The sequence below is a fragment of the Amphibalanus amphitrite genome, unplaced genomic scaffold, assembly GCF_019059575.1.
Source record: "Amphibalanus amphitrite isolate SeventyFive unplaced genomic scaffold, NRLGWU_Aamphi_draft 001790F_arrow, whole genome shotgun sequence".
NCBI lineage: Eukaryota > Metazoa > Arthropoda > Thecostraca > Balanomorpha > Balanidae > Amphibalanus > Amphibalanus amphitrite.
The window spans coordinates 21,791-44,627 of NW_024883283.1; the positions used below are offsets into that span (position 1 = coordinate 21,791).

The 22,837-nt window shown below is 50.6% G+C and overlaps 1 protein-coding gene across 1 annotated transcript in view; it reads right to left on the reverse strand.

Annotated features, from left to right (window-relative positions):
- LOC122375175 (protein PRRC2A-like) overlaps positions 1-18,905 on the reverse strand; it is a gene marked incomplete at its 3' end in the record, with an annotated part of 38,741 nt that extends 19,836 nt beyond the window's left edge. The window contains exon 1 of the mRNA XM_043354416.1: positions 18,794-18,905. The remainder of the gene's footprint in view (positions 1-18,793) is intronic.
- Positions 18,906-22,837: the final 3,932 nt, after the last annotated feature.

The window sequence follows — 22,837 nt, forward strand, 5'->3', positions numbered from 1 at the left end:
AGATTTTGCGCGGAATGACTATGCAAATAGATTGACCAATCATCAACGAACATGACTTTATTGGTTTATCGTAACTTGTTATACTAGACACACCGGAATAACTCCCATCTTAAGCTTTCCGTCTTATGTTAGTGCCTCGACGCACCATCCCAGTTCGTCCATTTGATATCCATCTGCAGGCGTGGGCCGGTTCCGCGCCCAGCTTGTGCAGTAGCTCCGTATATTCGATAGTATTTCCGTTAGCGCGGAGGCGGCGGCGGCGGTGGGAGCTGGGAAAGGATGCGTCCCGCGGGGGCCGTCCCGACTGATGACCCGGCACCGTCTGACCCACCCGAGCCAAGCCGAGTGAGGGGGGGGGGCGGGGGGGGGGGGGCGGCCGGGGGGCCAGAGTGGAAATAGAGTGCCCGCGGCAATATGGTAGAGGTGTTTCAGTCATCTACAGCGCGGAACTGAGGATTCCAGATAATTATGCATGGTGGAACAGAAGAGACTTTAATCATGACTTGTTGATCAAATTTCAGATTCGTATGCATTCTACCAAACTCGAATTAAAAAGTAGAATATGCAATAAGTCAATAGTTGATGCCTATGTTCAATGCTTTACATGATACCCAATGCCAGGTTTCCAAAGTGATCAGAACTACCCAGCAATAATGGAGTATTTTCGCAATGAGCTGATATTTCAGGCAAAACTGTCCGCTCAGAGTGTGGAAAGAGATGGCCGAAATCCGTGCAACAGGCTTCCATCAGGTTGAGTGCCTCAGCACATTATCTGATTCCGCACCCTCATTGGAAGGCAAATAGATTTGGAGCGTTGGCATCGATGACTTTGTGCTAGCCCACCCTTTCGCCATCCGGTACAGGTGACACCGTATAGCCTGCAGTGCTCTCCAAAAAGTCCATTCACACGATTGCACAACCGACGGCCGACGCTGGGTTCACTGCTCAAATGAATCGTCCACTTGAAACTGTCGGCCTTCGAGAGTCTATCGACTCTCAATTTCTGCAGATTTGAGCTGAGATGCGATCAGGACAACCATAATCTGATGAGCAATTGAGCACACTGGCTTCCTTAACAAAGCGCAATTTCGCGTTCACGACGGCTGGTGACCCAGAACAACATGATCAATAACTTTGGTTCTGAGAAAAACAAATGGCATTAGTGTGATGAGCTTACAACCTAATGACTCGTGGTTGCAAAAAGTCTTCAAACCAAAATAAGCAAGAGACGCTCTTTCATTGTTTCGTAAACTCCGGCTAGGGTTGCCATTCATTGATGGCCATGCTTATTCATCCAGGCCGCATCTGCTTGTCTGTGGCAGGACCAGTCCACGAATAGCCCTGATCTAGAGCACAACCACCGTCTGGAGCTATTTACCCGGCGCTCCAGCCCGTTATGTAACGCTGACGACCCGCGGTCCATTCCATTAGAACGGATCGAGCGGGCGACGTGCATTTCGCAGGCCGTCGTCGACAGCTGCGCCGCGCCGTATTCATGGCACGCTCAGAGCGGCGCACCGGCGCCAGATTCGGCGCATTCATCAGGATCAGATGGAGCCGCTCCAAACGGGGTAACGACCGAACGGGGTCGGCCTGTGCCGAACGCGCTCACAATGGGACGCGTGCCGGACGGACCCTCTGCAGAGGCGGCGCCGACCCGGCAGACGGTGCCGAAATGAGTTCAGTGACACCGTGCCCAACACGGTCCACTTAACCTTAACGCTGGAAACGCTGGGAGTAATCTGATTTAGTAGTCAACTTTAATTGGAAATGTGCTGGTTGAGTGAGCGTCGGTAGGACTAGTACGGACAAGATGATAAATGTAGCTCACCGAGACATTTGTTCAAATATCGATAACTGAGTGACATACACCAGAGAACTTCTCTCTCTTTGACGCAATTTGCCCTCCTCTCCTGAAGCGCTGAGCTGCAGGTCAGGGAGTCCTCCACCAGACGTATCTCTCCAGCGCGCCTCTGTAGCCGCAGCCAGCAGCACGCCGGGAATGCCTCCGGTGCGCCGGGCATGCCTTCGGTGCGCCGAGAATGCCGTCGGCGTTCCGGTCCGTCCGTCTTATTCCGGTCGGTCAGATGAGCAATATTGCTGGGAGAGCAGGCCGTCGGATCTCGTGACACCCACCGTTCGCCGAGCGTCACACACACGTGATAAATGACGTCATCGGGACAAAATGGGATACATATGGGATTATATTATAGTGGGACTAGCGATTATGAACGAGATTATTTCGGGGAGTCATGGCGGCTATTAAACATCGAGGTTCATAGCTACTGTGAGATAAGGAGCATATTTTGGGTTATCATTGGGTCGTAAATCACCGTTTCTGATATACCGCTCCTCGGTCGGCCGTATTTCACTTTGGTGGAATCCACGGCCAGGCGGACCGATTTCAAAACCTATGTCATCTATCAAGCATCATGGAAATCAGTATTCAGCCGAGTACGAAGGATAGAAGATTATTACAGATCCACAGCTCTACCTTTGTATATAGCCACCATTCGTGGAGGGCATTTGTCACGAATCGCGAGCTATCACTCGCAGGAGTGCGCTACTGGAACTTTACCGCAGATGTGCTCTTGAGCGACCTGCACTTATCTAGATCACTTCTCACCATGGCTAATGTGTGAGTAAAATCAATGCATCCAACATTCATTACATGGGATAAAGTATGTGCGAAGGCATACCAAAATATGCTCTCTAGACCACGGGGTCGAGACAAGAACCATCTCTGCTGCACGTTGAAGGCTGGATCGGGACCACCCCCGGCCCGTGTAAGGTAAGACAGGGAACAGACCCGACCCGTGCAGCCTCTGAAGACCCAGGCCGGGCGGCTGGGTCTCATAACTCGGCAGCCGGCGCTCGGTAGCTCGGGCGGCGCGGGATATTGGTCGCCGGCGGCAGACAGCGCCCGCTGTGGCCGCTCACGTAGCACATACCTCGTGTGGGATCCGGCGGCGGTCGGACAGAGAGCTGATACCGTCCGGAGGCTCACACGGAGCCTCTGTGCGGCCCGGGAGTCCGGCTCAGCGCTCAGAGGAGCCCGCACAGCTCAGCAGAGAGGTCGCAGGCGAGACCGTGCTCTGCAGGGGGAACAGGCATCAATTTAGAAATTATGACGCAATATTGAAGGAGTGGTTAAAAAGAATGCTGTGGAAGATGCCTGGTAACCCTGGCAAGAACTGATGAAACAACTAACAAGTGGTGTTCGGTAAGACGACGCCCATTTGACAAATGCTGAATAAGTTGTCATGCTCACAAACGCTTGGACAAAACATCTTAGTCATCTTTAACGTCCAGCCCTGTTCAACAATACCTATTCTCAGTTGAACGCCAGAACTTCTCACAATAAGTGCTGGTCGCGTCTGACAATAGACTCGGGCCGGAGTTGTGTTTCTCAGAACGGTAGACGGTCGTCCAACTGCCGTCGGCGGTGGAACTCGCCCTTTTAGCGGCCGTCCACTCGCGTTTGTCGAGCGCGGCCATTTCCAGAGTGGCGTCACTTCAAAGAAAGGTCGTGGCCAAGCAAACGGTCCGTGTCTCGAGCTGTGTGCTCCGTTCAGCTCGCGTTAACTCGAGCATCGACCGCTGCTAGGTTTGCCGGGATTCTCCGGTTTCACACCAGTTCTTGGATTTATCAGCAGCCTCACTGTGTGTGTTGGCTGCCTCTGTCGCCTAACACTGCTATTGATTGTCACGGGGTAATAACCTGTGTATGAGACAAGCGATGGATACCGCAGCCAGCAGAATAGCCAGCTGTATAAAAAAAAATATATATATATCTACATCAGCTACCAGGCCGTTCGGTAACAGGAGGAACAAAAACGTCAGTAAGAAACAGCGCCGCACCAACAGCCGTGTCTGCAATTGTATCGAGTTGGCGGGTCGGGCAGTGGGGAGAGGGGTGGGGTGGGGAGGGGGTGGGGGAAGGGCGGGGTCCGTCCGTCCGTCCGTCAGAGTCATCTGACGTCTTTGTTCTGTGCAGCCGCTGACGTCTTTGTTAGAGCTCCCGCTAAATGTCGCCACTTGGAAGACATCATTGTTATACGGGAGATGCAAGATGACTCGACTTTAGTAGGGATAATAAGGATATTGGTTTGAGATGTAGGCTTACGCACAAAAAGTGACAGCGCGTCAATATCTTTTATTTACCTGTATTAGTATTTCAAAGCAATGCTTTCATAGGTAGCTTAAATTAGAGAAACGGCAGTAATATCAATTACTGATGCTCTTAAACAGAGTCTGGGGTTAACGACATGAAACAGCTAGGCAGAACAAATATGCATTAAATCTGCCTTACAAGTGCTTGATTTCATTTCGGAATAAGTAGGACAAACAAATTGCTTTTAGTGACATCTGAAGCGGAGAGCAGCTGCAGCGACATTTGAACTACTGAAACGTCATCATTGCAGCAAATAAACATCAAAGGGACAGATATGTGATGAATCATTTTCTTTTTATAAATTTGAAGCGAAAATAAACACTTGATTAGCCCACACACTGCAATTAACAATGCTACCCAGCAGTGAAGAGGATACACGGAAGCAGCACACAAGCGCGCTATTGAAGCTAAATTGTTTTGATCAAGTTTTCCTTGTCATATCTGCAGGCAACGAATGCATTTAAAATAATAATTGGCTGTTTAATACATTATGCATGCAACATGATGTACCTACAGCTGAAAACTCTCCCCGCATCATAACACGCACCTCTGAAAAGAGTAGGTACCTAGAGCAGAATGCAGGATACCATTTCCTGCAACATTTAGGTGCATTTTATATGAGAATCAGATGCATTGATCAATGTAATGTTGTGGAGGTGAATCACAGGTCATACCAAATAAGCAGGATACCCCATCTTTATCTTCTCCATACATATTGTCCTCGCGCAATTCGCTCAGCGAGCCTCTTTCTTTTTCTCTCCCTCCCTTTCCTTCTTACTCTCTCTCTCTCTCTCTCTCTCTCTCTCTCTCTCTCTCTCTCTCTCTCTCTCTCTCTCTCTCTCTCTTTCTCTCCCATCTCTCTCCAGTATCCTCCTATCCATCTCCTTCTTTTTCTCTCTTTCTTTCTCTTTCTAACATACCGTGCTAGTTCCACGCTTCCGCGTCAGCTCGCAGCCGCCCGCCGACCGTCACCATGGGTCGGGACAACAATAAACAGCACATTCCACAGACCGCACCCGCCGGCGGCGGCCCGTCAGTCGACTGTAGGCAATGCACTGCCGGCCGACTGACCCGCTGGGGCACGAGCACGTGACGGCCCGGCTGGAGGGGCTGACGGGGTGACGGGGCGGAGGGGCGGCTGGCTACGGGGAGGTCGCGGAGGGAGTGTGGAGGGAGGAGTGATGGGGAGGAGGGAGGGGTGAAGAGAACTTGAACTGAAGAGTTGTTCAACTGTTCTGCGGACGCGTTTTCTTTCAGCCACCCACTGCCACTGGCCGCGGCCAGCCGCCGCCGCCGCCCCAGGGTCGCCGACCGGGCCCCACGTGGCTTCTTACCGCCGCGCCGCGCCGGCGGCACGGTTGCCAGCCTGGCTCCGACCGACTGACGGTCGACAGACTATCGACAAAGCAGCCGGCGCCGCCGATCGACTGAGGAGCAGCGACAAAGGGGCGCGGTTTGCCCCCTGTCGCCAGGGTAGGGGAGGGGGGGGGGGGCGCCAGCCGGTCGGACGCCGGTGGCCCACCACCGCCCTGGCCGGCGCCGCTGCCCGCTGGTGAGTCACAATTGTGACGGCAGCGGACACTGACCGGCGCGGCGCCTTCCCGTCGTATTGGACGAACGTCGCTGTCGGTCCAATAATTCCGACATAGTGCAGTGGAAGGTGTTGTTGGAACACTGGGGAGGTAAGGTGATGTAGGACTGGTATAATGACTACCGTTTTACCTAAGCTGTGTGCGCAACCTTTATTGAGTAGTGTGCTCTAGTCCGATAAAGATCGATGCATCGAACACCCCTCTGAATGAAGCTACAGAGAGTCGCTACGCACATCACTAATAGTTCAATAGTGCATCGGTAGTTGTAGAAGCAAACGCCCGAGAAAAGCTGGCAGCTGCATTGTGATCCTGGGTGGTGTTTCAGCGATGATAGCAGCACGCTGCTACTAAACGTGTCAAATTGGGTTTCCATGGAGACGTCAACAAGCCCATTGCTCCAACACTGCCACAAGTGTGACGTCAGCTCGCGAAATGGAAGAGCGGCGTGCCGTGAAACACCGCCCTGATAGAGCTTTGGATAGTTCATAGATGGCGTTAGTATATTACGCCTGAAGGTATACTGTGCCGCAACACTGGTAGGTCCTTGTAAGACTCAGATGGCGCCAGTAGCTTACGCCTGAACTCATGCTGTGCCGCAACACATCGATGTTAGGAGAATGAGAGTGAGTGGGAGTAAGAGTGAGAGAGAAAGGGAGAGAGAGAGAGAGAGAGAGAGAGAGAGAGAGAGAGAGAGAGAGAGAGAGAGAGAGAGAGAGAGAGTGAGAGAGAGAGAGAGAGAGAGAGAGAGAGAGAGAGAGAGAGAGAGAGAGAGAGAGAGAGAGAGAGAGAGAGAGAGAGAGAGAGAGAGAGAGAGAGAGAGAGAGAGAGATGACACAACTAAAGAAGCTCCGCTGGATGGTTTGATACGAACCAGGAATGATTGACTGCACCTGACCACTAACAACTTGGTCCAGCGACCACTAGCCACTCGAGACCACTATGATCATTGATCACCAAAACCTTTGGTCCAGTGACCACTGATCAGACTACAATACCTCTGGTCCAGTGACCACAGCCGGCCGCCGCTGACGCCGTATAACCCAGAGATCGATCAGAGGCTGAGTGGTGGCGGCGGCGGGGGCGGCGCGGAGACACCCGCCCCCAATGACTCACCACGCACTGGCGGCGCCGCTCTGAGTCAATGACTCACCGGCTGACCGCCCCGGCGCGGGGAGACGCGCGGCGCTCGCTGGAGCGGCGGCTCCGTGGGATTAAATCACGGGTCAGTGTGACGCACAGGGCTCTCGACAGCCGGGCGCAGTGTGGGGCGACTGGGGGGGGGGGGCGGCAGAGGGGACGGTGGGTGTGGGGGGAGGGGACGAGTAGAGACGAAGAATTGAAAAGCTAGGTGAGTTTCAGTACTGTGCAGCGCAAAATGTAGGTTACCAACGGCGTATATTGAAACCAGAGTAGCGTGTGAGCTTGCGAAACATCCTGCTCCTTTGAAGCTCTCCGGCTCGCTTTAGCGCCGAGCAGTGTTCAATTAAGCGAGCGGCTGATCCAAGGTTATAAGGCGGCTTCTGCGTGTCACAGACCGAGATCGAACTCTGATGACGCAGTAGCGAGCGAGCTCGATGAAAAGAGGCGCCAGGCCGGACGGGTCTCCATTGCCAGAGATGTTGACGGAGAATGGGTCGGTGGAGCGGCGCTGCTCGGCCCCTTTGTGTTCAATCTGCGACCGGATACGGGGAGTGATTGTTTGTATGACGCAAGATATTGGTATGTGATAATGTTGCTAATAAAGGGAGCTCGTTCTACCGTGAGTAAGAGTCTGTAATTATTTATATTTTTGAAAGAGTTTCAATTGTAAGATACTGTTTAAATGTTTCTAAAGATAACGAACAAAAGAGCGGAGAGGAATGCGCTAAACCTTTATTAGATGCTCAATGCGTGAGCGTAAACGTACCCAATAATACACGCTTTATCTATTCTTTTCATCTGGGTGACGGCTTCACCCGGTCAGTCAAGGCGGGAAGGAATTTTCTAATAAAAAACGTCCGAAGTCTTTTATAGTTTCAAATATGACCCACCACGATCCCGGCTCTGTGTCCGGTGAGGTATATGTATATTCTCTCCGCGACCAGCTGCGTTGCCGGAGACGGGATCCGAGTCGTCCAGCGACGGCCTTGACCTCGCTGAGGCCTGCGGCCACTTCACTCGCGCACTCTGCGGCACCACCGCCATCCATAGGTCGGCGGCCACCGGCAGCACTATTCTGGGACTCGTACAGCCGGCGAGCACTTCCATATCAGCGCGCGTCAGTCGCGACCCCAATGACACCGTTCGGTAATTTAGGGCCGCTCTAACATTCCCCCAGGGCGATATCACACGTAGAGCCGTTTGCCCGCCCCTCCCGGTCCCCACCCTGCAGTCAGCAACTACCGAGACCGCCCCGAGATGAGCGCCACCGACATCGCCCTGTCAGGAAAACGGAGTCGTTCTGGCCCCCGCAGCGGGTAGGAACGACCAGGAACGGCGTCGTAGGATAGATTAGACCAGAGGCTCGACGTTCACAGACGGAGCAGATGCATGTCGGACTTAGAATACGCTTGGAATAGCCGATAAGTTGTCGCAGAGCCAGATTTGCAATAGACGAGTTTCGAGTTTCATAGGGCAGTGAGCACCAAGGGATATGTGATTATTGCCTTTATTTCATTATTACATGTAACTACTGATCACTTGAGACTTCTTATACGGACGATCGACCTATAAAACTATAATTAAGTCGTATAAAGTCCAGGCTCTGCTTACGACGGTGCTGGTCTATCGTCCGCACTCGATAGGTAGTGATGCATCCCGGTCAGACATTGCGCGTGGCTGAAGTCGAGGGAGGAGTCCCAAACTCTGACCATTCGACCGCGACCGTCAGATAGGTGAGACCATCAGCAGCCGGTGAGTAAAAACGTAGGTACCTCATCAGGCCAGTGATTTTTCATTAACGAAAAATATAATCGATGAAACGATCGATGATAACGGGGAGAAAAGATCGGTGGCGAGGGAGATACAAAATGGGGGGGGGGTATGTATTCGGCTTGGTATACTACTGATACTGGTAGGCTGCACGTCTTATTTTCAAAATATTGTTTCCTATGATAAAATGCAAATACTCAGATACTGATAGCTAGCTAATAGCTTTCTTTCTGATCACCTTATCCACTTAATGTCGATAGTCGGTGAAAAACTAAATCTATTTAGCTTGCTGTGAAAACGTCCGGAGTCCGGAAACTTGCTGACTCAGTTTTTCCCTATACAGACAATTGCGAAAAAGTCGCTGAGGGGCGAGCTATCCTGACCCGCTTGATCCTCCACATTACTTTTTCAGTAAGCACCAGTCCGTCTCCCTGACGTTCAATTTGGTCGGCCACGGTCGCAATTTCCGTCTGCATTTCTCTGTCCGTCTCGCCTGTAACGACGACGCCTCATCGCAGGCCAGCGGTATCGCTAACACGCCGAGTTCCTGTCACTAATTACCCCCGTCCCCCTCCCTACTCCCCGCTGGCCGGTGTTGCACGGCCGAGGGGGGAGGGTATGACGTCACTCCTGACGGCCTGGCGGTGGCGATCGAACCCCGTCCGTGCCGTGGTCGGGCGCCGCTCCCCGGATTAACGGCAGACGGTATATACCGGCAGCGACTCTGATCCACGACACAATAACGTCGCCGCGGCCCCATGGGCGCAGGGTGGGGCGGTACGGCGGCCATGGCCAGGCCGCAGCCTGCACAGCCGGGCCGGCAAACGGACGGTGACCACGGCAGTTTGGGCCCTCCTGTGGAGAGGCCGGCACTGGGAGAGGTCCATCCTGGGGCCATTGAGAGGAGACCGGTCCGTTTAAGGCCGGTTATGGGTGCTATGAGACGGTGAACTCAACGGCCAGACAGTCAGGGACATTCGAGGGACATTGGAAGGATAGCAGCCGACTTAGCGATGCTTTTCACGGGAGCAATGTGTGTCATTTCAGCAGTTTCCGAGCTTGACATTTATTTCAATGTTTATAATCAATAACTTTTATTTTCAATCGTCAATGCACAAAACACGTGGGTGTAGGTGGTTGGGTGAACTACTTGGCCCTTACAAACGGCATCCTCCGACAAGGCGAATGTAATGGGTTGTTTTCAGCCAAATCCAGTCCGACCAATGCGACTCCGACTCCGACCACAACCGTCTTTCTGAGAGATGAACGGCTGAGAGCTGACTGACTCACCCAGCTATTCCGAGAACTACCGACGACTGTTCGAGTGGTCCCCGAACATAACTGACAGAGGGGGCTCAGTAATGGATCTGGAACTGATCAGAAACAGAACTCCTGCTCTGATGAAATCGACTGTGTATGGACCCTCAGAAATACTGACAGAATGTGCGATTGATTGAATCGCTTGAATCTTCTACATTTTGGAATGTGACACCCATGGAGGTGACTAAAGAAGGGTCCCTGACATGCAGCTTTTGCCGCTCAAACCCTTATAGTGGAACGCATGCAAGTGGTTAGTACCAACGCATATAAGGCCCGATCCAGACTTGTAAACGACTCAAAATTTTTTTGAGTCGATTCTTTGTTTGAGTCTGGAAATTTGAATCGATTCATCAAACGACTCATGATGTTAAATTTAATTGATTCGAATCAACTCATGACTCATCAAGTTCCTCGATAAAATGATTCGAATCAACTCATGACTCGAGCAACTAGCCAACGGAATGATTCGAATCAACTCATGACTCACATTTTGATGAATCGATTCAATTCAACTCATGACTCACACGACATTTTTATTGAACTTATTTCATTCAACCCATGACTCACTATAGGCATTTGTTGATTATTTGACTCAAAGCTATGATAAAATGAATATGCCGCATACCACAATTGTATTAAGCAGCATAGTAGCCTTGACCAAAGATTCAAGCAGCTACCTAGTAGGACTAGGTACATAGGTACCTACCTACCTTACACCTACCTATCTTCAACACTCAACAGTCAACAGTGCAATATCAGATAAATTTGTAAGTAACTCTGAGAGACAATTATAATATAAGTGAGGACTAAGGAGTAGCATAGTAACCTATCTCTTATTATTACCTAGAAAGTCTTTTTGAAAATTCAAAAGCACAAGTTCCGAGAGGCATTCATGTTTTTTTTAATCAAACTTTTTCTACATGATAATGAAACAAATGTTACTACTTCTTACTTATCACATAAAATTATTCAAACAGTACAACCTCAAAAATAGGATTAATCCCACCTGTGACACATTCAGCATCAGCAGGGACTCCATGGGCCACGAGGAGCAAACGAGGAGACCATGACCTTGCATGGGTGGCTCAGGCCTCAGAATCAGATATGATCTTGAGTTGAGACTCATTGAAAGTAGTTAAGGTATCGGTAAAGCTGGCGTCCCTGGCTGGCGTCACCGTCGCCTTCCCGCCAAGGTAGGCCATAATGACCAAGGTCACGTATGTCAAACTAGTGGCAGCTTCAGATCGCAGTTACCGTGCGATCGTACTAACTTACTGCAAATTTGTGCTAACCTGCTGCAGTGGAAAACAAGTAAGTATAGTAAGTTAGTATTATGTCCGTGAAGTTAGCGTCAGCAACAACAACGAATACAGCGTCGGATTCAGAATCGCTCAAAAAACTCATATTCGGTAAATTGGGGGACGGGGAGCAAGAATATGACCTTTATTTGGCCCTAGCTTTTACCCCTTACCCCTTAATCGGCCCTTAAAGGAAGGGGCGCGTCAAAAGTGCCTCAAGGGTTCGTCTGATCGCCAAAATAAGGGTCGCAATCGATTCCCCGGGTTAATATCTAGCCGCAGCCTTGGGTTCCAGATGTGTGCAACTTACCCCTTACCCCTTAATCGGCCCTTAAAGGAAGGGGCGCGTCAAAAGTGCCTTAAGGGTTCGTCTGATCGCCAAAATAAGGGTCGCAATCGATTCTTCGGGTCAATATCTAGCCGCAGCCTTGGGTTCCAGATGTGTGCAACTTACCCCTTACCCCTTAATCGGCCATTAAAGGAAGGGGCGCGTCAAAAGTGCCTCAAGGGTTCGTCTGATCGCAAAAATAAGGGTCGCAATCGATTCCTCGGGTCAATATCTAGCCGCAGCCTCGGGTTCCAGATGTGTGCAACTTACTCCTTACCCCTTAATCGGCCCTTAAAGGAAGGGGCGCGTCAAAAGGGCCTCAAGGGTTCGTCTGATCGCATAAATAAGGGTCGCAATCGATTCCTTGGGTTAATATCTAGCCGCAGCCTCGGGTTCCAGATGTGAGCAACTTACCCCTTACCCCTTAATGGGCCCTTAGAGGAAGGGGCGCGTCAAAAGTGCCTCAAGGGTTCGTCTGATCGCCAAAATAAGGGTCGCAATCGATTCTTCGGGTCAATACCTAGCCGCAGTCTCGGGTTCCAGATGTGTGCAACTTACCCCTTACCCCTTAATCGGCCCTTAAAGGAAGGGGCGCGTCAAAAGTGCCTCAAGGGTTCCTCTGATCGCAAAAATAAGGGTCGCAATCGATTCCTCGGGTCAATATCTAGCCGCAGCCACGGGTTCCAGATGTGTGTAACTTACCCCTAACCCCTTGAGGCACTTTTGACGCGCCCCTTCCTTTAAGGGCCGATTAAGGGGTAAGGGGTAAGTTGCACACATCTGGAACCCGAGGCTGCGGCTAGATATTGACCCGAAGAATCGATTGCGACCCTTATTTTGGCGATCAGACGAACCCTTGAGGCACTTTTGACGCGCCCCTTCCTTTAAGGGCCGATTAAGGGGTAGGGGTAAGTTGCACACATCTGGAACCCAAGGCTGCGGCTAGATATTAACCCGGGGAATCGATTGCGACCCTTATTTTGGCGATCAGACGAATCCTTGAGGCACTTTTGACGCGCCCCTTCCTTTAAGGGCCGATTAAGGGGTAAGGGATAAAAGCTAGGGCCAAATAAAGGTCATATTCTTGCTCCCCGTCCCCCAATTGACCGAATATGAGTTTTTTGAGCGATTCTGAATCCGACGCTGTATTCGTTGTTGTTGCTGACGCTAACTTCACGGACATAATACTTACTTGTTTTCCACTGCAGCAGGTTAGCACAAATTTGCAGTAAGTTAGTACGATCGCACGGTAACTGCGATCTGAAGCTGTCACTAGTTTGACATACGTGACCTTGGTCATTACGGCCTACCTTGGCGGGAAGGCGACGGTGACGCCAGATTTACCGACCTAGGTGAGTTTATTTATATTATAGCATAGCCTATAGGTAGTTTATAGGCTATAGGTAGTTTGGGCGTATTTGACTCTATAGACGCCCAAATTCTTATGCTGTTGATTGATTATTGGGACCAAATTGGGACTGGGAGAAGGGGAGGCAGCCGCAGGCAAGGCCCTAAAACATAAGGTTGGACGAAGTTTTCTACCAAAAATGTACTAGAATAGCGTACGATTCAAAGCTATTCCCGTTGTTTCTTTACAAATATGTCGCAAACAAGCTTTTTCTGTAATAAATCATTATTTTGAAGTTAGGCAACCAGTTGCTATAAATTCGATAAGCAAACACTTATTTTTTATATAAAAGCCTAGCTTATATAGTCCAACTCTAGTTGAATAATCAAGTAGCTACTAAATTTTCCAGATGTGACACATATTGCGCACTTCAGACAAATGCGTTGCTAAGGCGTTGCTAAGGACTCTTTCGCATGTTTTGCTGCGTGGTTTTGTTGGTTTTGTTATGAAGTGAGGGAAGTGAGATGGACGGGCTTTTTGAGATATTTTTTCTGGTTTTCTAGGACCGTCGCAATTCTTTAACTTGACATACCTTTCTTGCTTTTTTATCCGAGGCTTTTTCAATAATTGGTAGATTCTATCGTGAAAATAAAAAGGGCCAGCAGGCCCGAGAATGCAAGTCGACTGATCTGAAATAAAAGCTAAAAGTGTCTGTTCCATTAGAAATTTAATGTGATGTGTGATGGAACATGAAGCAACAGGATCAGACGCAAGAACCACCAATTAAGATTTAAGAACCCAGAACCAGCAAGCGCCATGCCATCAAGAGCAGCCATGGTAACGTTTGATTAGCTTTCAGAAAATCTTGGAACTAGACGCCAGACGGTGAGCAATCAAGAGATCTTACAAGACCAGTAGTTACTTGAAAAAGAGAGCTGCCAGGAAAATCAGTGGATTCTTCAATGGCAACACATTTCAACATCTATCTAGCAATAATTTGCACCAGCGAGGTGCTATCATTGTGTTTTGCGTCTGTATCACTAACTGCTCAAAAATATTTGTCAATAAAAAAACAAACAAATAATGCGTCTTTTTCTACTGAAAGTATAGTCCTCCAAGTGGCAAGGGATGAATAATAGAAGGTACCTTATTAATTGCCATCTATTCATTCAATTAATAAATTAGGCAATTCAGGGCATCGATCGGCAGCGCCATTACTGCATGGTACTGCGGATCGTCCATGGGTTTCTTGATGACTCGGACTCTGACTCAGACTTTCAAAAATCAACTCTGACTTTGATTTCAAATGTCGGCTCTGACCGACTCCGACTCCACAGCCCTAGCAGGTCTGCGGAGGCAATGGATTTTTGGTGACTCCGACTCCGACTCTGGCTTTCAAAATCGACTAGCTGACTCTGACTCTGGTCAGAACTGTCGACTCCGACCGACTACAACTCCGACTACGGAACCCTGAAAGGTCTGCGGAGGGGATTGAATTTCGGTGACTGACTCAAACTCCAGCTTTAAAATCGACTCTGACTCCGACTCGGCGACTCAGGTCAGAACTGTCAACTCCGACCGACTTCATGACTCCGACTCCGGAGCCCTACTGGCAGCTATCACGCCAGGGAGCTGCAAATCATATGTTCCGTGGCGGTTTATGGCATTAAAGTCTATAATGCGGCTCAAGGGCGGCGCCACCGTGGGGGCAGTGGGGGCAGACTGCCCCCACTGGCAGGAGGCCGTGGGGGCAAGACTATGTTTTTGCCCCCACAAAATTTGGCTGATGTATGGGAACAGAAGACCGGTGCAACATTCATTATAGGCGGTTATAATAGTACGCCTGTTTTTGACGGTCCTCGTATCAAGTGCGTCAGCAGAACGTTCGTTCTCGGACCGTCTGTCGCATATCTCGTACTCCCACTCATTCTCCTACTCATTTTCATTCACCAAAAGGCTGCCCTAGAGCTTAATCTCGAGGAGGTTGAGAAGCAGTTTATCAAAAGTCGGCCAGAGAAGAGATCACCCTCTTTTGGGAACCCTTAGACTGAGACTGAGCTCAGAGAGGTATGACAAAATGTGATAGGTATGTATATCCCGGGTTATCTGGAATTGTATGTGGGTCGCCCTAATGGAGCTTATTCTCGTACCTATATCAATCGTATGTGAGAGAATCGCAAATATATACGTACTACGGGGAAAATGAGAAATAGGTACTGACTATAGTTTTGAGGAACACACCATTTTACATCTCAACGAACAACATAACGTTTTCAGTAGTTTTCACAGGTTTGTGTCTCGCAATCTAGTTTTATAGTTTTATTTCGGCCGGGCGGCCCGGGGGTAATCCTAACCACCGCAGCCCGGGGTAGCCCCCCCCCCCCCTGTTTAACTCCGTTAATAAGGCAGCTACTGAAACAAAAATGGTACCAAACGAAAAGTATCTATGAGAAGATTCTAAAGCACCGAAACTTTTTGACCTCAGGTCAGTTTTCAAGGTCAGAATTCAAGGTCAAAGGCAAAAACCGGCATTAATGTAGTGGTCTCAAAGTACGTGTTCCAGAGGACGGCATGGTGCATAAAATCGGCTAAAAGGGATGTTGAACAAAAGAAGAGAATCCGTGGATTCCGATGATGTGCATAACATTCAACTTCAAGGTCACGATCATGCTCAAAATTGACCACAAACTTTGCACTTTTTCTTATATCTTGTATACTAAATTCCGAGATGTTTTGATATGTTTTCAAGCTTAGCGGACCCCTATTTGTGCTTAAGCTTACGATACAAGACTGCTACGAGGTCAAAGTCACAAGAGAGTATCCTTGCTAGAGGCTATTTCACTATTCAAGTCAGGCATAATAATTAAAACATGTTTTGCCATACTGAGGCTCTAAATGAATGCTTACAGCAAAATGGATGCCAGAGGCCAAGAATCGTGATCCGCGGCTACGAAATCATCACAAATGACCTTCCATGTGTAAAAAATCAACCAAATGTCATTCGAGGTCACATGAGGTCAACATAAAACTTGACCTTTTCCAAACAATATATATGTCATTCGACGCGTCTCGACAAGACTAATGCGAAGGTACCACTGCCGTAGCTCCAGAACCATTTTTGTTGAAGTTATTTGCGAAAAAAAGAAACTAAAGCCCCAGCTCGGGGTCGTTGCCCTGACCTCTGACCTCAGGTCACCAAAGTTACTTAAGTATTTTTTTCTGGGTCAAATGCTACACAACCGTGCTCGTAATTTGTCTTTATCTCTAAAACTCAATTTTTGGCAGCTGGTTGAAGTTCACGTCCGTGACGACGAAGTTTGCCGTGCAGGAGTCTAGAAAAATCGGCTCTGAGACATTATCAAGGAGGCTAGGTCCAATTTTTTTGCTTCAAAAGATGTCAAACTAATGGGGGATAAGGTACAGCAAGCTTCGTCTTTCTATCCCTAAGCGTTCGTGAGGTATCGCAAATATTCGCCAGGGGAGGCGAAAAATGCCCCCCCCCCCCCTTTCCGGGCCCGCGAGGGTTAATGGTTAAACTCAATACGCCTATGCATGAAACCTAAAACCAAAATAATTTTGAATGACAACATCTAGGGACAATGTGCTCATGGATTTTGCAGATCGGCGTTATCAGACAACAGTCGGGTCAGTCTCAAGCTTGCCCCCACTGGCGAAAATTCGTGGCGCCGCCACTGATGCGGCTGAATCGCACTATGAAACACCCTTATTGGCTCCAAGAACCACGAAAGTTATTGCATCACCACTGGAAAACGTGACAAGATATCGATTAATTGGCCCTGGATTTGGATAAATAACATGCTGATGATCATATTAGCACACATTTACACTATCATCTATCTCAAGGTTGCCCTCCAGGCGGCTCTAAACTATGGCAATTTCCCTATCTTCAACATGTAAATGCCCTCGGGCGTCCTCGTGGTGACGTAGGCATGGGAGTGCCAGGTTGGTAGGAACTAGACTTCGACGCCCCCTGGCCGCAGGTGTCAATTCTGACTTCTGACATGTAAAATGTAGGTACCTAGGTAGTGTAGCAGGCACTTGGCTTGGTAAGACTAAGTACCTACCAACTGCCAAATGCTTTTGGCTCATTAGGCGCCTGTGCCTGAGCCTCTGAGGCTCTTGTAAGTCTGAAATATGGAGTTAAGTGATGGCTAAAGCTGAGGGAGTGATCTAGCATTGATTATTAGGGTGTTGATGGTGACTTGTAAACGACTCAAATTTTTTTTGAGTCGATTCTTTGTTTGAGTCGGAAATTTTGAATCGATTCATCAAATGACTCATGATGCTAAATTTAATCGATTCGAATCAACTCATGACTCATCAAGTTCCTCGATGAAGTGATTCGAATCAACTCACGACTCATCGAAAAATGGTTTGATTCTGAGTCGATTCACGAATCAACTCAGAGTCGTTTACAAGTCTGGCCCGATCACAGCGAATATTGCACATAACTACTCAGTGCGCAAATCACCTGGCCACAAGCTCTCGGTTGATTGGATATATCCCCACAGCACCTAAGTAGTCTCACCCTTTGACATACGACGCACCGAGAGCTTATTGGACCGCAGCTCGCCCCGCCGGGAGGACATGGGTAGGCCGCAGGTATCTTTCCACCGAGAGTCGGTTCGTGGAGCCGCAGCGCGTCTTTGCCGCCGCAACCAGCGCCCTGCGTCCGGCCGACCGGTGGATATCGGGTCGCCCGACGTGGGACGCCCCGCGCCTCCCGGGCAGGTAAGCCGCGGACATGCAGTGGGCGGGCAGCGCGGGCAACTTGCCGGCCGGCTCGCTCACACGGCCGGGCAAGTTTTCCCATAAATTCAGCCGGTCAGACGACTGCGCCTAACTGCGCCGCGCTGTTCGCAGCGATCGCACGAGTCGCCGTCAAACTTTGTAAGTGCAGCCAACGACATAAAATTGACGTCGTGACAGGTCTCCGCCGGTGCTCGAATAGAGTGCTTCGCAGGAGAGCGTTTTTATAGCGACATGCGAGCATTAAAAATAAAATATGTAGTAAAAAGCAATAAGTTACCCATCTAAAGGTACGTAACACGAATAAGACGAATAACAAGCATTTTATTTCGAGCGACGATGACAAAAACCACAAAATGTTGTCACCCCGCTAGAATACCTGTAAAATTAGGTATGTCTGATCCTTCACATCAACACGTATATTTGGCACAGTGACTGAAAGGCTGGATAGCAAGTCAGCTTTGGTGGGGACCATGCCAAGTTGTCGGTAAAAGGCATTTAGCAGTAAGCATGTGATTCAGTTGATGGTCACTTGGTCACACGCGTCAGTTAAACCGCTCGCCCCGGCCCTGGACCGGCCACTGACAGCACCCTTTGGGCAGGCACGCCCTTCTCACACGCCACTGGCAATCGATTTGGGACAATCCAAATCAGCCTCCCCGCACGCAGCGAGCGCGCTGCATGGCAGACTCGCCGCCAATACCGAACCATACGGAGAGCCCGAGACTCGACCATGTGATGTCACAGGTCACGTGCCGGCCGGGTGCCGACCTCGCCCGGGGTGCTGGTTAGCCCCCTCCCCCCGCACCCCTCCCGGCTGTTTGCTCCGTCAGCTGGGCACGGGATATAGCGGATGATGGGACATTGTGAGCTGCCGGGCCGCTTTGGAAGCTCGAGCCTCCGGCGGGAGCCATCTAAAGCGCCTCTGGAGACCCATGTTAGGTCAAGGTGTGACCGAATCTGTGTTTCGGTGCGCTGGTTAGGTTCAATATGCCGCGGGTCACCACCCTGCCGTCTGACCCGACCCACCCCTCGACCCCGCCCCCTCCTCACCTGGTGGTCGCCGCGCTGAGCTGTGCCGAGCTGGGTCGGTCGGTCGCCGGGTCGCGCTGAGCCGTTCTCGCGTGTTGCAGCGCCCCAGGCTGGGTCACACACTGTTCCGAACACCGCTCCAGCGACAATTGATCATCCAGCCGCCTGGCGGACGGACGGCCAACCAGCCGACGCCAATCGATAGGCGCTGCGGCGTGGCCGCGGACCCACCCGGCCGACCTGCCCGGGAGCGGCCGGCGACCGCAGCGCCTCTGGCGGCCGCCGCCGGAAACTCCCCGAGCCGACCGACAGGTGGCAGCAGCGGCGGCCGGCCCGTCCGTGGACTATAACCGATGGGGCTTCTGTCTGCTACCAGGACGATAAGAGCCTCGGGTCGGCTGTCCAGACACCGCGCAGCACTATCTACATGGTGCACTCAGCAATATATAACAGTGGTTTGCCTCAGGGACCCGTTCAATGGACCTCGACTGGAAAGTAGGCCCGAGGCACACCATGATTCTGTCCTGATGATGTCAGTTGTCCTGACAGTGTTGGGAGGCTTTGTAGTGTGCTGAGCTGCTGGACAAATTTTCGGACACTCCGACTCTGCAAATACCACTGTTAATTCGTTTCATGGATAATTGATAAGCTTGTCAACGAGGCTTGTCTATTGACGTAAAATTACGCACAATGCACATCCGCGGTACTTTTATTACATTACACACAAATAACCGCGCCGACCTCGCTTGAAGTGAACAAGACGGAGGCGGCATACCATCCATCCTTATCCTCCTACCCAGACAGTCTTTAGACAAGTTCCTGACCCTTCCCGATCGAGCGACGGTCTCTAGGCAACGCCCGCTCTCAAACACGGTAAAAAGGCCGAGCGGATGCGCCGTCCGCACCTATCAGTATCGCGCTACAGAGCGCCGGCTCTTAGACTCGGTAATACGCAGATCCAGCTCGGAGCTGTCGGCGTGGCGAAACGGTCAGGTTATATATGTACAGACCACCGGGCACGGACCGGACAACGTGACCTGTCGGCGGACCAGACGGAAACGGGCGCTAATTAGGCGGTGGCTCATTGAGCGCGACACCGGGGGTTACCCGACGAACCAACATCGGACGGCGGTGACCGCGGGCCACAGGAAACGGGAGACAATGGTCACCTGCCGAGAACTGACTTATTGAGCGCCTGCCGGCGAGCGGTACCAGTGTACGTACGACGCAGCGTTTGCCAGCCAATAGATGACAATGTTTCGCGGGGGTCCCTTCAAGACACAAGACAGACTATGGATTGGTCAAATTTTATTTTGGTTCAACTTTCGATACACTTCCGATCTTTTCTGCTAAACATAAACAAGATAGAAGCGGTCGCACAACCACCCATTTCATCTTCATGCGGACACACAGAAAACACTGCAATAACGCCATCATTTTATTGGAAACAATTAATGCACACTTAAACCGAGAACTCAGGATCCAACCCGTCACCTGGATTCCAGTCCACTCGAGAGAAGCCATAAATGGCGGCCACGCAATGCCGGCGCCGCGCCCGCAGGAAGATCACCCGAGCCAAGCGGTAGCCGCGCGCGCCGATCGCGAATCTCCAGAGAACCTCCGACCGAGTCACCGCTCTCCGGTAATATTCTATAGTACAATTTGCAACGATTGTGAGTTTGAATATGATATCGCACAGTGCATGGTCGCGGGCGGGGGCGGGAGCGGGGGCGGCCGGCGGAGCGTCCCAGCGGTCGGGGCGGCTCACTTTTTACCGCCGCCGGCCCCCGCCGCCGTCTCGGCAGCCTTTTTTTCGGCCGCCTTTTGCTGTTTGAGTCGCATCATGTCAGCATCCCTGGGGCGAGAGGGACAGAGTCAGTGGCGACCGCAGCACAGGGGAGGACTAGGCGGTAGCTGGCAATTGGCAGCCACAGGTGGCAAGCGGAATGGCAGCCGTAATTATACAAATCACCGCTGGTACTGATCACATGATCTCTTACAACATAATATCTAACCGAGTTGGCAGTTCATCTCCGGTTAAATTAGGTATGCTACAACTGCTAACTGACTTGCTGGTGCATCTTGGTTCATATCACGATTTTTTCCATATAAAAAAAGATACACGATACAAAAAGCCCAATCATGCGCAGGCAACCGCGCACCTCACTCCACCCCTAGGGGAAAGCCCCGGAGATCAGAACGCACCGGGAATCGATCCCGGGTCCTTCCGACCCTCGAACAGACGCCTTCCCAGCCATGCAACCAGGTCTGCCGGTCACGTGCCGTGCTACGTGTGGCTCACGTGCGCGGACATTTGTGAGCTCAATGGCAGCTCTGAATCAATCGATCTGGATACAGGGAATGGCAGCTTTTGCTGGAGATTCCATTGGAACTTTGCCACACAAGTGGACAGGTGAGTCGCACCATGCCACGGACACAGGTACCGAACTATTCATACCATAGGCGTCGCCAGAGATTTTCGGTTGGGGGGGGGGGGCAAAATCAACTTTTGTGTTAAAACTTGCCTTTCCCCAGTCTTTACTCACTCGTTTTACATATCATTCGACGCGCAATGGTGCGAGGAATCCGATGGTGACAAAGGTTTCCTTCTAGCTATGACATGTAATTTTTACAGAAAAATTCGAAATTTTGAAATTCCATGACAAAAACGACTGGTAGAATTATAAATGGTATATAGTGGCTGCGATTGCCGACGCACTGCAGAGGGCCCCTGTGCAGACGCTCGACTCTAATGATCATTACCCAGAAAAAGGTGAAAAACGCTCCATTTAATCGGATCACCCTGCTAAAACCTCCATTCACGCATGCATGCAGAGGTTTTACGTGAAATGCATAGGACTTATCCCAGCCGCCGATCGTAGCTAAGTTGGGCATTCGGCGGAGAGTGAATGTCGGAAGTGTGAATCGGAAGTACCTAATTCATCTTTGCTCTAGTGAGAGGAAGTGTTTTGTTCACTCGAGTGTGAACAAAAGTTTCTCGTTTTTCGTGTGAAGGGAAGCGCTGCAAACGTGCACAAAAACTGTTAAACGGAACCAAAAGTTACGCACGGCATAGCGGCAAGGGATCCATCAGAGATAGGTTTGGGACTTCCAGGCCATTTCAGGCCACTAAGGGTCAGTGCTGACTCTCAGAAGCATGCTTAGGGTCCCGGAGATCGGCGTGGGTCACCTCAAATATTTACGTGTACGTGGTGCTTTAGGGCTTTCCGAGCCCAAGCCTCAGAAGCCAGTGTGGGCGGCGGGCGCTAAGAGACTAGGCCCAGGGTGAGCCTGGAGCCCTCGGATAACAGTGTGAACCCTCGGGGTCTGTGTCGAATCCCTAAGGACCCTACGTAGGGACATAATAAACATGGTGTTGCGGACCTCAGAGGGACACGTGAGCTGTGACCCCTCAGATGCCGGCTTGGGGTTAGCAAGGTCTGTCGCCTCCAAAGTTTGACTGAACTATCAGAGGCCAGTTAAGGTTCTCAGAAATGTTCGAACTTCGAAGGCTCGAAGATCCCTGTATGGGCCCTCAGAGAACATGGACACCAGTGGAACTTTCAGAGGCCGGTTTGGGCCCTCTGAAAGCTTCTTTAGGGCTCAGTGGAGCTCCTTAGGAGCCTTTGTTTAAAGCAAGCTCATGAGCCCTCCGACACTTGTACGGTACTTGAGCCTGTCACAGACATTTGACGAGAGTTGAGAAATGCCCCTAAGATTTCGTTTCACGCTTTGAACGAAAATTGTGTCAGCACTCCAAAACTTATGAAAATCAGCTATAAAATGTAATAAAGAACGAACTAGGAACATGGAATGGATCGCAGCATTGACATTTCAGAGTCTGGACTCGGAGTCTTGAAGATTTTGGCGACTGCGAGTCAGACTCTGGTTTGAACTGCACGCTCCAACCGAGTCTGACCTCACAGGCATTCTCAGAAAGGTACCCCCATTTTTTCCCGACTCCAAAATCTCATCGGATCTGTATCGATCTCAGGGGGTGCCCGGTCCGAGGTTGGGGGGGGGGGGCAAGCTGCCCCGCTTGCCCCCCCGTGGCGACGCTAATGA